The sequence below is a fragment of the Patella vulgata genome, chromosome 8 (assembly GCF_932274485.2).
Source record: "Patella vulgata chromosome 8, xgPatVulg1.2, whole genome shotgun sequence".
Classification (NCBI taxonomy): Eukaryota; Metazoa; Mollusca; class Gastropoda; family Patellidae; genus Patella; species Patella vulgata.
This window is the reverse complement of record NC_065886.2, coordinates 12521600-12536777: the sequence shown is the minus strand read 5'-3', so window position 1 is coordinate 12536777 and position 15178 is coordinate 12521600. Positions and strand designations below refer to the sequence as shown.

The 15178-nt window shown below is 34.7% G+C and overlaps 1 long non-coding RNA gene across 1 annotated transcript; it reads right to left on the bottom strand.

Moving 5' to 3' along the window:
- Positions 1-9737: 9737 nt before the first annotated feature.
- Positions 9738-13945, bottom strand: LOC126830862 (uncharacterized). The gene is made up of 7 exons (XR_007684004.1): positions 13881-13945; positions 13140-13227; positions 12641-12749; positions 12226-12443; positions 11536-11692; positions 10365-10474; positions 9738-9858 (listed from the first exon to the last, which is right to left on the bottom strand). It is a non-coding gene; the product is annotated as an uncharacterized LOC126830862 (long non-coding RNA).
- Positions 13946-15178: the final 1233 nt, after the last annotated feature.

Genomic DNA, 15178 nt, shown 5'->3' with positions numbered 1-15178 from the left:
GGTTTAATTTTATTTCAATTATTCGCTTGCGCGTACAGGTTTTTAGCAGGAAACTGGAGGACCAGGAGAAACCCGACGAGGTTGGACAGGCTACCCTACGCCTTGTCACGTACAACCGTTGAATCTAAACCACGCCAGTTGACTCAACTACAGCCCTTATGATACAGCGCGCAGGTGCTAACCATTCTGTCATTCACACCCGGCCCCACCGTAATGTTGATATTGGTGACTAAACAACAAATAACTGTTAAAAATGAAAATATACGACACTAATAGATTTATATAAATATTTTTTATTAAAATTGTTAATTAAGTAGGTGTTTTGTCACTATATGGTGTTAAAACTATCACTACTGAATGATATACACCACTGTTGTCCAGGTTTGTGTACTCGATAGTGATGGGTGTTATAACAATATTCACGCCTTTACACCAATAGTGACATCTTTTACAGCTAGTACACACCTGCTAATTAATGACAACTGTATAATTTCTAACAACTTTCAATACACACTGAACATTGGTATAGAATACTGCCGACTTATATGATTTAATGACAAAATTGTCATTACTAAACGCCTAGGGTTATTAGTCAATGGTATCAGCTTTAATTAAAAGTGTAAAATCTTAAGATTCTTATTTATCTTTCAGTAAAGGACCACCCTGAGCGAGGTTACAATCCACAAGGCTACCCTCCTCAGCAAGGTTACCCTCCTCAGCAAGGTTATCCGCATCAGCAAGGTGACCCGCATCAGCAAGGATATCCCCAGCAACAAGGATACCCTCCACAGCAAGGATATCCCCAGCAACAACAAGGATATCCCCAGCAACAAGGATATCCCCAAGCGCAATACCCAGCTGGTAGCAACGTGATTGTAAATATCAATTATAATTTATTTAGTTATAACTGTATTATATTCACATTCATTTTATGTTTTGGCTTTTAATTTATTGCTAGACTGTATTCATTTACTATGTGCTGCGAAAAATGAAAATCCCAGATAAAATGAAAACATTACAAAGAATGAACCAAAACTAAACGATGTTTGCATCAATGATTATAAACATAATAGTTTGACTTTCCCCTTTACTTCAATAGAAGAGAGGTCACGGTGGCTCGGTATGTATGGCCCTGGTTGCCCGCGAAAGGTCCTTGGGATCGTTTCACCTCGATAAACTGACCTTACTCTTGTTTCAATAGCAGAACGACACCAAAATGTTACAGATTCGGTTGGCAATTTAAAGCCGTGTACTGGTTAAAGCTCAATATTATAGATATCCGGCGTATATGCCTTTAATTCCAACTATTGTTTCTTAACTTTTGAAATGCTCAATAATCATAAAAGGGTATTATGTAACAATAAATTAATTTTTATTTTAGCTAACGCAGCCACAGACCTCGGCTCTCTACGTAACAAAGCCCCCGGATTATCTTGGATTCTCCATCTTTGTGTGTCTTTGCTGTTTCTGTCCACTTGGAATACCAGCCATCATTTTTTCAGTCGGGGTAGGTATTCAACGTTCTATTTTTCTTCACCGGTTGGACTAATGAAGTAGGGAGTACCTCATTCAGTGGGCCATGGAAGTAATGTTCCCGGACAGCGGCGCTACGTCCTATTCCTGTTTCGAATTCCAAATGCCAAGGGTTCTTTTACGTGCATGCCAACATGTACACTTCATCTCGGTTTTCGTCCCATCCCATCGATGTTCATAAACAGAACTGCATTATCATTTAGGCGACCAGCTACAATAAAGATGGTTGTGTAAAATCAATAAAAAAGGTATTGTAGCCATTAAATTAAGAACGCAATCTGCCCAGTGCAGGTCTTTGATTTGGACTCAAATGTTACCTAAATCATTAATTAGACATTTATTCAAATGCCAGTCCCATAATCAACTCACTAGATCGTCGGGTGGTTGCGATTTTCAACGGATTAAAACATATAATGTTTATATAATGTATCTTTAATGATTGATCGATTGTACCGATATGCTTATTGGTCTAAAATGTACAGAACCCTTTAAAACAGATATTCCCGTTTCTTTTAATTCATAATAAATGAAATTAGGTTGAACGACCCACGGTGGAGGTCCTACTGAGCTAATAATTCTACTAGGCTAATGAAGACGGGCATACGCCATACAGTGTGCTATTTATTAGGGAATTATCGCCCGGATAGGAGAGCTACAGCTTACTCAGGGTCGTATCTTGTCTAGGTGGTTTTTAGCTTGTCTAAATGAGTATTTAAAGAGCACTAGTCAATCCTCATTTCAAAAATATGGAACATGGGTATTGACCATCTGGCGCTTTGGGGCTATAAATAACTGAAAGTTGTAAAAAGACGCGTTTTAATGAATGTTGGCTATAACTTTTTTTCAGTCACGTGATGCCTACAATGCTGGAGATGTGAATACTGCTCAATCGAAGGCATCCACTGCTCGTATCTTAAACATTATAGGACTAGTACTAGGTATTATATTTGTCATAACGAGTGTTACACTTAGAGTCGTCGTTTACCGATCATTTTAAACCGGATATTGAAGTCAATGGGTGGGGTCAAAATCAGTGTTAGAGTAATATAAGTATTTGTGACGTAATGCAACACTATAGTGTAACGGTTCTTAACTTTTTGCCTCGAATATAGGGGATAAACGATTAAACGTTCCGGAATGGAATTGGCACAATCCCTAACGTAGCTAAATCTAAAAATTAAGGTCAATTGCAGATTTGGTCAAAGCTCACGAGATGTTAACAGCCCTACCCCGTAATCTCGTCACCAATCAAGCGCACTAGCCCTGTTTACTTCTCGCTACCTCGACGAAATCTGCAGTTGGCGCTTAATTTTTAGACGTTTAAAAAAATTGTCCACGGGACTAAAAGGGGGTCACGTGGATAATTTTAAAAAGTAATCGTAGAATCAATTATGGAGTATTGCCACTGGTTGACAAAATCTAGAGTAGTGAACTTTGATCCCAATTATTTAATTCCATCCCCCGTTTCTTACCTTGGTATTATTATATCTACTGAAAGGGAATCGGTTACAGACGAGTTATTTGCCCCTGAGTAATAAGAAATCGGAATCAGATCAGTTATTTGATAATCTCGCTTACGAACATGGACGTAACAGACTTTAGACATACTTAGTCATAGCTTGATGTTATGTTTGAAATATTTTCCACGCTATAGGCGCCCGTGGATAACACTACTGTAGTGTTACGCGAAACATATTCAAACATGGCTTCCGCTTATCCTACTTTTATAATTTCATGACTCATTTTTAAAAGATTGAACTCAGTAAATCTCAGATTTTGTATATATTTTGTTTAAAGGCTTTAAACCCCAAATGCTGATGCTTGGGCAAAACAACAGAAACATTTTGATTAAATTAGATATAACTTTACAACTGACTTTTGACCTCGAAAATGTGTTACCCCTAGGTGATAAGAGTTCCCGTCCTATTGGGGACCATGTTTTAAAATCGAGAAAACTTCTATGACCTGAGATAAGGGAAACACTAGTGTGTAATTAGTGCTGGATTCACTTCAAATGTGCAGGTCAAAACAGTTAGTTAGTGTTCAGATTTGTGGTAGTAATTACATCAAAAATTAAGATTTAACTGCTTGTCTCATCCAAATCATAATAATGTATTTATGTAGATAGAACAAACTAATTACCTATATGAAGTAAATCTAGCACTGGTGTCAAAATTTTAAGATTTCACCGTTCAATGAAGTGTCGCAGGTTAACTATTGGGTTTTGTTAAGATCTCACCTAATGTATTATAACCATTCAGATTATTGTAGTTATCTGTTAAAATTTATATATTCAAGAATATTTGATATAATATTTTAATAATTTTAAAAGTGCTAGTTTGTAGCTTGAATTATGTGTTGATTTAAGCGCTGAAGATAATAATTATTATTTTAAAACATTAATCTGGCGTGTGCTACTAATAGAATGGCAATGGCAATTTATTATATAGAGAATCTCCTACCAGTCTTTTTTGATATCAAAAAATATCAACACAAGTTGATAAAGTAAGAAAAAACGAGGCTCTATTTATCACCCAATCCCTTGTTACATGCACAAATAGATAAATATAATTCTTTCCTGTAGATTTCACATTTACTGAACATTACGGCGTAGTGATACATCATTTTTTGCATCAATTCAACCATTGCAAAGTCCTTTATATTGACCCAGTGTTTCCATCAAGGTAAATTGAATAACAATAGTTCATTTTTAATAAAAAAAAAAGTTACTTTTAATAAGAAATGAACTGTTCTTTGAAAAAAAAGTAGTTTCTTTTCAACTGACCAATCAAATTCATGTAAAGCGATATCGCCTAAGGAGATATCGCAGTAGATTATGAAATATATCACACAAGCGATATCTATTGTATAATGTATTATTGGGTGATAAATTTCTTTATTGTTTATATTATACGACTTGTATAGAAAGGAAGTATGGCCTATTTGGTGAACATGTTAGTGATGTTATTAATCTACTTATTATTTTATTTTTATTATTATTTATTTCATATATTTTAAATTACACCAATGTTTGTTAATGTCAATAATTGATCATTAAATCATGACTGAAATGGAGTTTGAAATGAAATGAAATGAAATGGGGTTTTACGTCCTACTGTTCTGCTCCTAAACTGGGCTAATGAAGACGGGCATACGCCATACAGTATGCTATGAGGGGAAATTTTTCCCGGGCAGCGGCGCTACGGTCTACTCTTATATCGAATTCCAACTACCAAGGGATCTTTTACGTGCACTCCAATGTGTACACGGGACCTCGGTTTTTCGTCCCATCCGACCGACTAGACCGCTATCCTTGTCAGGCCCTCCGTCCTGCATCACTGACAAGGGGAAACCACGCCGGAAAATCTGGATGAACTTTCTCGGCCAATGCAGGGATCGAACACCCGACCTCCAGGCTAGCGAGCCAGCGTCTTACCCACTTAGCCACGTGATCCCCGAAATGGAGTTTAACGTCCTACTTGTCTGCTCCGACTTGGATAATGAAGGCATAGGGATTAGAAATAATTCCATATAAATATATGTGATTGTACATTGATATGCGTGGGTTTTCTCCGGGTCCTCCGTTTTCCTCCCACTGCTAAAGCCCCCTACGCGCAAGCGAATTATTGAAATTAACTTGAACTATATGTTAGTCCCGAATTGATCTAGTTTGTGTCGAGTGGACGTTAAACCCCCTCTCTAGCTGTGCCTCTCACTCTCTCTGCGTCTCCCTCTCTCACATTGTTATGCCTTTAAATGTAAATAACTTAATTAAATAAACCTGTCCATAAACCTGGATATTCGTGATCAATGTACATATGAAATATTACTCATAATAAAAATGTATTCATTAAATAATGTTTAAATTGGTGGATATAAGAATCTACCTGCTGAGGGTATTCGCGTCAATAAATATGCGCTGGGAGACCAAGGTTGCGCAAGCAAGGCGTGTGGCAGTAGTTGGGTGACTTGAAGAAAGTATAGTCAATGCAATACTTTTATTTGAAGACAAGATTTGAATTATATATAGATGCTTGGTCAACAATAAATTTCATTATTAATTTTTTTGTTGGATGTCAAACCTAAAATTTGGTTTTACTTTTGCACTTTTCAACCGTAGTATAAGAACCGCCCATGACGTCAATGTGGACATTTTGAAATTGTGACGTCATATAGAAGTCTGTCTCTCGACGCCCAACCAACAAGCATACCAAGGTTCATATCGATTGCACTCAACTTAGCGGGGTCTTGTGCCTTTTTGGAACAATCAATGTGTATATGACCATTTAATATGTTATGCATTGCAATATAATCTAGTTAATGGAACACCTTTATATCACTGTTGTCATAGTCATTACATGTAAAATAATAATTGTAATACAATTTATCTTAACCTGTATTGTAATAATTAATGTATTTTGCCATACAATAAAATCGACGTCTATACATAGACTAATCTATGGAATTTGATCACCATTGTCGAATTAATATCAATGTACCGGTATGCGTTTATACTGCATAGTACATAATATAAGATTTTAAAACGGAAACCATGATAATTATGAGTATAAATATATTTGTTCTTTTATATATAAGTTATTCCTTATATATTGGTGTGACACTAATAGAATGGCAGTACTCAATGGATCTAGGGGGTTGGGTGGCTGAATGGTTAGCGTGTGTCCGCTATAGCATAAAGTCTGTCATTGAGTCAACTGGCGTGGTGTCGATTCCCCGGTTGTGCGTGACAAGTAGTAGGGTCGCCTGTCCAACCTCGTGGGTTTTCTCCGGGTCGTCCGGTTTCCCCCCACTGCTAAAGACCCCTACGCGCAAGCCATTTATTGAAATAAAATTAACCCATACGTTAGTCCCGAAATGACATAGTTTGTATCCAGTGGACGTTAAACTCTATCCCTCCCCCCTCTCTTTCTCTCTCTCTCTCTCCCCAATAGATCTCGTAATACAAAAAAAACCCCAACAATTAAACTTTTTATCTAGTGTGTTTCTATTTTGTTGACTAATTAAAAGTCAATACTGTTTTTTTAAATTTTTTGTTCTGTTTGTCAGTGATGTTTTCCTGGTGCCTTAATCAAGAAATCTTAAATTAGCCAATTTCAAGTTAATTTTTTTCTGGGGCTCAGTGAGTAACGAGGTGGCTCGCTAATCTGGAGGTGCTGGTTTCGATCTTAATTAATGAATGAAACACATTGAAAGAATTAGGACACATTTGCCAACAGCAGACGGAAGAGCCGAGCATGGCTTAAAGGGACAATAACACTCTTGCTGGCTTGACAGCTCCAGAAAATAAAAAAAATTGCCTTATTCTAAGTAGTTGATGTATTAGTGTCTTACCTGTTGTGTAAATTATCCATTAAATCCTATTTTACTTGTCCAGAGGGTTCAAAAATATTTTTAAATACATGTCACATTTGAAAAGCTTTACGTCATGCTTTTCAAATCATTTAGTTGAATTTTTCCAATTTTTTAAATTAGGTGTGTTAAGATGAAATTTGTATCATCAATTAATTGGAATATTGTAAAATAGTACAATTTGTTGACCAGAATAAAGATTGGGACATATTATTCAGTCACAACAAGAGTGGTATTGAGGCTTTAATTAAGCACACAGCAACACACAGAAATGGGGGACTTAATGTTTTGTTTAGTCTATGTAACCACATTTCGTTTAAATCCCAGCGTAGACGATGGAACATTTATGTCGACGTACAAAAACACTGAACGAATAGTTTTGTTTTTGTTGTCCGTAGACGACGAGCAACATCGTCTCGCAGACGAGCGAATGTCATGTGATATGTATGTGATTGCAGATTGGTGCTGCTTAAAGTAGCTAAGTCTCCAACTCAATATCATCTAAAATCGTCGACATTGAAAACACGATTTGTGTACCATAATGCGTTTCAGCGCTATGTGTAATAAGGGACTCGAAAAACGAGGCTAGGCATATTCCACAAGTCATGTCAAACGGTGACGCTATATTCTTATCTGGAAAGCATGCCCAATAAATACTATCGGCGTAGACTGGAATAACCAGAAGTTAGAGATTGAAATTCGATCTAGAATACTGGCGTATGTCGCCGAACCTAACTGATTAGAAATTACAGTAAAAACAGAAACGATTGAATATAAATCAATTTATATACATTCATTTTAGCGACTTAGCTCCTTTAATGTTAGGCTTTAACGCAGAACACGAACAGAGTTCCAAATATCTAAATATTTAACAAACTATTTTGTTCGTGATTTTTGAACCTGCAGACGGCGAACAAATTGATAAGAACAAAATGTGTTCATGAATGTTCGGCTAAAATGATCCATCGTCTGCGTTCTACACTGAAAAAAAACTTGTGTTGAAACAACACAAACTTGTGTTGTTTTCAACACAAGTTAGGTGTCTCTATTTAACAACACAAACTTGTGTTGAAACAACACAAACTTGTGTTAAATGTTGAAACAACACAAAACTTGTGTTAAATTGGATCAAATAACACAAGCTTGTGTTGAAACTTGTGTGAAAATCTACACATTACTTGTGTTGAAATTTCTGAAACTTGTGTTGAAATTTTTGAAACTTGTGTTGAAATTTTTGAAACTTGTGTTGAAACTTGTGTGAAAATCTACACATTACTTGTGTTAAAATTTCTGAAACTTGTGTTTCATATAAACTTGTGTTACGAACCAACAAATTTCCCCATGTAATAGCAACCCTCCTTTTGTTCTGTTCAGCTGTAATGTTTGATAAATAACACAATATATTTTTTTTTTGGTTAAATTATGATTTATTCATAAAAATATAGAAAAACCAATACAATGCCAATTCAATACTAAATATATTTAACTGCACTAAATATACGAAGTTTAATCAAAAAAGTAAAATACTTATATAATTTTATTGTACAATGACAACCGGCTCCCCCCCCCCCCGCCAATCATAAAATTAAAATAAAAATAAAACATATATAATAAGCACTGACAAGACTGAAATGCACAAATAAAGCACTAATAAGATAACTAATTATGAATTCAATTGAAATATGTTTGAAAAATAAAAAAGTGCAACAAACATGGAATATAATAGAATTTACAAAATATTTACAGAGTTTTAAGAAGTTATATATTGATATAGGACCCTCTCCAAATTCAAAAACAAATACAAAATGAAACTTATACATGAAAAGAGCACCCATAGAATAACAAATAAGTACAAGGATTAAAGGTTATTAAAAAAATAAATGAAACATAAATAAGGTAGAAAATTGCTAATATTTACATACAGGTCACACAACCTGTGGGACAGAGGACCTGGTAAGGCACAAGTAATCATTTACATAGAACGGAAAACCAAGGTCCTGTATACACACTGACATGCACTTAAAAGTAAAAGAATCTTTAACAATTGATACAAGAGTAGACAATAGCATTGCTGTTTGGGCAAAACTACTCTCATAGCAAACTGCATGTTAATGCCCATCTTCAATACCCCAGTTGGAGTATAAAAGTATTACGTAGATACCAATTTCATTTCAAAAGCAAGGTAAAGTCGCTCAATATTTTCCATAATGTACAAAATTAAAAAAATGAATTAGAATTCAAAATTGGTCAATTTCAATCAATATCGATGTTGTTATGTTGAGGTGAAAATATAGGAATCTAATATCCAATATTTAAGACACAATTTATATTTCATAATGGTGATATTTTGTAATGAACAAGTAAAACAGATTATACGTGACAATGTCGTAATAATTAGTAAAGGCGGATTCACAAACAACAAAATAATAATAAAAAAAGCATGAAGAATGGATTAAGCTTGCATAAACAAGTGCCGTTCAATTTAAACAGTTCATATATTTCATGAACATAATTAGAAAGTACAATAAGTTTTTCAAAAATTTAAGTCATATATTCATATTATATTATTAATTGTGCTTTTAAAACTATTTTCGTTTTATTCAATATTCGAAATGAAGCTCAAGGTTTAAATTTGATCTACCGGTAAATGCGTGTTTAATATTTTACAATTTCGGACCAAATTCTGAGTGCTTTCGAGGTAACAGTGCAGTCAATGGTGTACATAAATTTCTGTATAGAATTAAAAGCTACTTGTGTTTGTGGAGGGTACTTAACATTAAAAACAAAAAAAGATTAAAATAAAAGGTCAAAAGCCACAGATAAAAATTTAGAATTCACAATGACAGCATTTTTTTCCATAATTATAAAAAAGTTTGAAGGTTTAATATTAAGTATATATGGCTGGGTTCGCTGATTGTTATCTGAACTTAAATATTCTTCTAATGATGTTCCTATCTGAAAAATAAAAAAAATAAACTTTCTATAATGCACAATGTTTAAATAAACAAACATTTGGCCATATATTGAGTGTTTATGTGGTTTCAATTCTGCATAACATTTTTGCTCAATTAGGTCAGAACCAGAACAAAAGTCTTGAAATTTGGGACTAAAAAAGAAATTTTTATTATGGTTGCGTAGGAATCTTTAACATTTACCACCGATTTGTACAAAAATGAAATTAGCTATAGGGAAGTACTGTTCAGCTCCGACTGGGCTAATGAAGCCATACAGCTAGCCAGCGTCCTACCATGTCCCCCCCCGCCCACACACACACCTATTTGCACACCATATTGCAACAGCAAACACCATCTTACCAACTAGTGGTTCAAACACTATTAAACAGACCAACTACCTTTTGCATATAAGTCAGCCATAGCTTATGTTTTTGTCATTCGATTAGAATACAGGCTTTTCATATTCGTGAATCAATGATCTTAATATGGATATTAAGCAATTCTTACCGGCACTTCTTCAATAATGCATTTCATTGCATCTGATGTTGACACTCTGTATCGTCCCATAGTTGGTAATAGAGTTACTATACATCGTATCATTTTCAGTGTTGCTTGGTCTGAAAGTTGAGATAAAGTATTAATAATTCATTTCCTAGTTTTATGAGTGCATAAATTTCACAATTCTCATGTCAGCATTAAGAAGTGATAGTCAAAATATTATGTCCCTATTTGAAGGCAAATGATCATCAAATATACTGTTCTGTTCTGACTGGGCTAATGAAGACAGACATACACCATACAGTGTGCTATGAGGGAAATGTTGCCCGGACAGCGGCACTAAGGCATACCCTTATATCGAATTCCAAATGCCAAAGGATATTTTATGTGCACACCCAAGGCTCTACACAGCATTGTGCAAACATAAGTAAATTTTCAAAACCACTAGCCAAACAAAATTTTCAGTTGCCAAGTCTGAAGATTAGAATAATTTGTCGTATGATATAGCTAAATTATATTGTGAACATACATAACTCGTCGTCCTATAATAATAATAAAAAAAGATGTTTTAAACATTTTTTTCCGACTGGGACTCATTGCGAGACTAAGAGGGCGGTCGGCGAAGCTTGTAATTTTGCTTGTTTGGGTGGTGTAGCGTCAGTAGCATGACTATCATCATTTTTCCCCAACTGAGACTCACTGCGAGACAAAGTTACTTTACTAGTAAAGTAAGACGATATAGGTTTGATTCGTCTGCTAGCCATGCTGTCAGCTGTCTCGCAAACTTCTGATAAATACAGCGCATTCGCAATGAGAATTTCCTCGAAGAGGACAATGAGATTGACCCAATTTCAAACCAGGAAAGTAACAAGAGTGACATTTGACTGGGATCATTGCCGATTACGTTATTAGTACGGAGAAAAGTTCAGATAGCTATAGTGTTAATTGGGGACTTCAAGATATATGTTCACTCGCCAGAAACCTAGCATTTATAAATATCTGGTCGCCATTGTCAAAATTCACTCGCAAATGCGAGTGTTTCAGTCGCATTGTAGAGCCTTGTGCACACCAATGTGTACACAGGACCTTGGTTTTTCATCCCAGCCAAAGAACTAGACTGATGTCGTTGTCAGGCCCTCCGTCATGCACCACTGACAAGCAAAATAGGTCATCTACTCACTTGGATCATATTGTGTCTCCAAATCAAGATTGCCTACTACATCAGGGCAGCGTCCATTTATTTGGCAATATGTTATTATTTTTTTGGCCCATTCATTTTCAATTTCTACAGAAGTCTGACAGCAATCAGGATACAATCTTTTAAAATCTATTGAAATCTGAAAAAAATTTGAAAGGTAAAAATATGTCCATCATACTCCTAATTTACTGTAAAAATACACACATAAATGTATTTTGTTGTTCCCCGTCCATTTGAAGAAAGCAGGGGACTATTAAAATGGGTTCGTCCGCTCGGTCCGTCACAAAATAACTATCTAATTGAGCTAGAGTGTTTATTAGGTCAATGCCTTGATGGAGTTCAAAGATGAGCATTTTCTGCTTAGGGTAAGTAGAGATAAGCAATTTGATTGGTTGATGATTTGGGACACGATAACTTTTAGTTCTAATTAAGTGAGAGTGAAGAAACTTGGTGTATAGCTTTATTACACCAATACCTTGACTAAGTTCGATAATGAACGTTTTTTGCTCAGGGTAAGCAGAGCGATAAGCAATTTGATTGGTCGAGACTTGTTGGCTTGTTTTCTTACAAGCAATGACATTAATCTTATTTATCTCATAAATCCTTTGTTTCATTTAAATTTCATATGCCTAGTGACTTGTATTGAACTTTCTTGACTATCCAAATACTTACCAAATCTGGTGTATCAACATATCTGGGATAATCGGAAAGAATCTCTCTCAGAGACGGAGAGCCTTTCTTAATCCATTTCTGTCGGTTATTAAACGTCGCTGCCATGGCATCAGCGATTTCCTTGAAATTTCTTTCTGTTGAAACGGTATGACTTGCTTTAACTTTTAAACGTTGTACCTCATCATCATTAATGTCATCTTCTTGATCTTCTGTAATAACTAGAAAATAACTTTTTTTTATGACACTTGTTCTCAGTGTATGGAATTGATCAATGTAAATGTTAATTTATGAATACTTATTATAGTCGGCACATTAACAATACCATTATATCAGCCAACTGTAGGGTAAAATTGATGTAGTCATAACTTAATCAAGCCAGTAGTATATTTTAGTTAATACAGGTAAAAACACATACCAAGTGTTCTGGCTTTGTATTTTTTCTGGCTTTTATCATATCGTCTGTAAATTTCTCTCATCCGGTTAGTAATGAAGCCTTTCCCTGCCCCAGGACAATAATATAATTCCTGAAAAAAGGACAACACTAATTGAAAATCTCTAATTATTTGCAATTGTGAATACGGTATAGAAAACTGTTTTGTAATATGATGTTATTTATACTTGCCACTTTTGGGGCCTTTAATATTTGAACAAGTAAAGCGATCTATATGAACAGGTAATCACCAACTACATGAACAGGAAACGTCATTGCATCTATGCAAATGCGATGTCGTAATATATAAATACTAAAATAAAATCAAATGTGATTGTCTAAAAAACCAGCATGCTAAGTTTCATGAAAATCATACTTGAATTGGCAGACCTGGGCATTGCCCCATGAAGAGGAAGAAGAACAAGATTACTAAGTGTATAGAACCAGTTCCTTATTCAAAAAGAAATATACAGATAGTACTTACATAGCCTTTGCCTGATTGACAAGCTCTGTGAGGGAAAGTTTCGACAATGTCTATTGCCATTTCCAACTGTCTCTTAGGAGGTGGGTAACTGAATAAAATATTATATGTATTAATTGGCTAAAATTGACTAGACAGTTTTGATTGGGTTAAAATAATGTTAATTTAATAAATTTACTTTAAATGTTTGATGTATTGGTTTGCTTTGTCACAGATGAGCAGTCATATCTAGCCACACCTAGACAAAAGTAAGATTCCGTCAGTGCCCATTCAGGTACAGTATTACTATAGTAATCAGAATTTTAGACTCCAAAATACCTTAACAATAGAGAGGTTTTGCAACTAAACAGTTACACTAACATTTAGATAAGTGTAAATGGAAACTGTACATTATGACGTTTGGTAAATTCACTCTTACAGTTACACTTAGTAGGTGGCGACACAAACTTGGTCCACGATCTCGATAAGCCTTCATCACAGATACATTGTCTTGGCCTTTTCTTATTTTGTCTACATGAAGGTCTTCTCTGTGGATTTAGTTCTTGAAAACCACGATTCAGAGAAAAGTTATGGACTGGATTATATAAATTAAACAAGGTATAGGCTGCTATCCATCGGAAACACTTTCATGATGTGCGCCTCACGTCATATGTCACTAAAACTGGTTACATTTAACCGTGTAAGTGTAAATGTAAAGTTGCGAAACCTCTCTGATAATCTTTTCCAGTGGAATTGAACACTTACCTTCCAAAATTGTCTATCAGAAAGCTACAAGCTGCTCTTATCATTAATTTTTCTGCTCTTTCATCTTTTTTTTTTATTCATTTCTTTTGTAATATGTTCTTTTTCTGGGTGGTTTTTTATGGCATCCAATACTGAAACTGAAAAAATAAACACATGATATGTATTTAACAATATATACAAACTTTGTGATATGAAATGGAAATGAAGTTTGTTTCAAATCCTCTATAAAGATTAAAATCCCAAGGTATTACCCCAAGCAGTAAAAATCTAAAGCATCCTTGTTTGTCATTTGATTTGTCTATCAGCAAATACAGTAAGGTTATTATCTTACATGTAAGTAAATTATTGGATCATTTTTTTGTTCGCTTGTTTCTACGAAGAGTAAGCTGCAAATATTACTGTTGCCACATGCAATCAACAATACCAATTGATCACTGTGGGTGCTACATGTACATCCCTTCAGCAGACAACACGCTGACAGTCTGTGATATGCTTATATTTTTGTTCTGTAGTAATATGGAGTGTCTATTTATTTATTTATATATGCAAAATAGGACATACTTTTATTGGATAACTACCCTATAAATACTCTTCGTGGGACTATATCTTTACATACAGTAATAATAGAACATTGTTACAAACAATTAAAAAACGATGAAATTGTTACCAGTTTTTCTGTGTGGCGTACTGGGTAAATTCCGTGATAACGGTCTTAAAACATCATCATCTTCGGACCTGCATGGCTTGCTTATAACCGGAAGAGCCATATGTACATCATTTACTGAAAAAAATAAGTTAACTTTAGAGAGAGAAATTTCTGCAAATCAGTACCAGAACAGAAATATTATTTTGTCCAGTTTACTTTAATTTATCTTTTCCTTTATATGTAGTCTGGCCTACATGTATTCTGTATATCTCAACAGGTAATGAGAATCCATCAAATATAGATACAGACTTTTTCTGTTCTTGTTGAAACTTACCCAAGTCAGAGTTTTCTGCTTCACACTTGAGCAAGTGTATGAGCTTTCTTCTCTTTATTGGTGGTAGAATGGTAATATCCTTCTCAACATCTAAATACTTGAGATCATCAACAGTTTCTGCACCAAGATCTAAAATGTGCTTGATGACTGGATCTTCTTCAGGGACATTCAATTTTCTCTTTAAAAAACTAGCAATATTCTCATCCTGAAAATAATTTAATTGAAGAATATTAACAATTTTTGTCTACAAATACATAGGTCATACAGCTACAAAAATTGATAAATTATTTCCATACATAGAACATGAAATGTTTTATT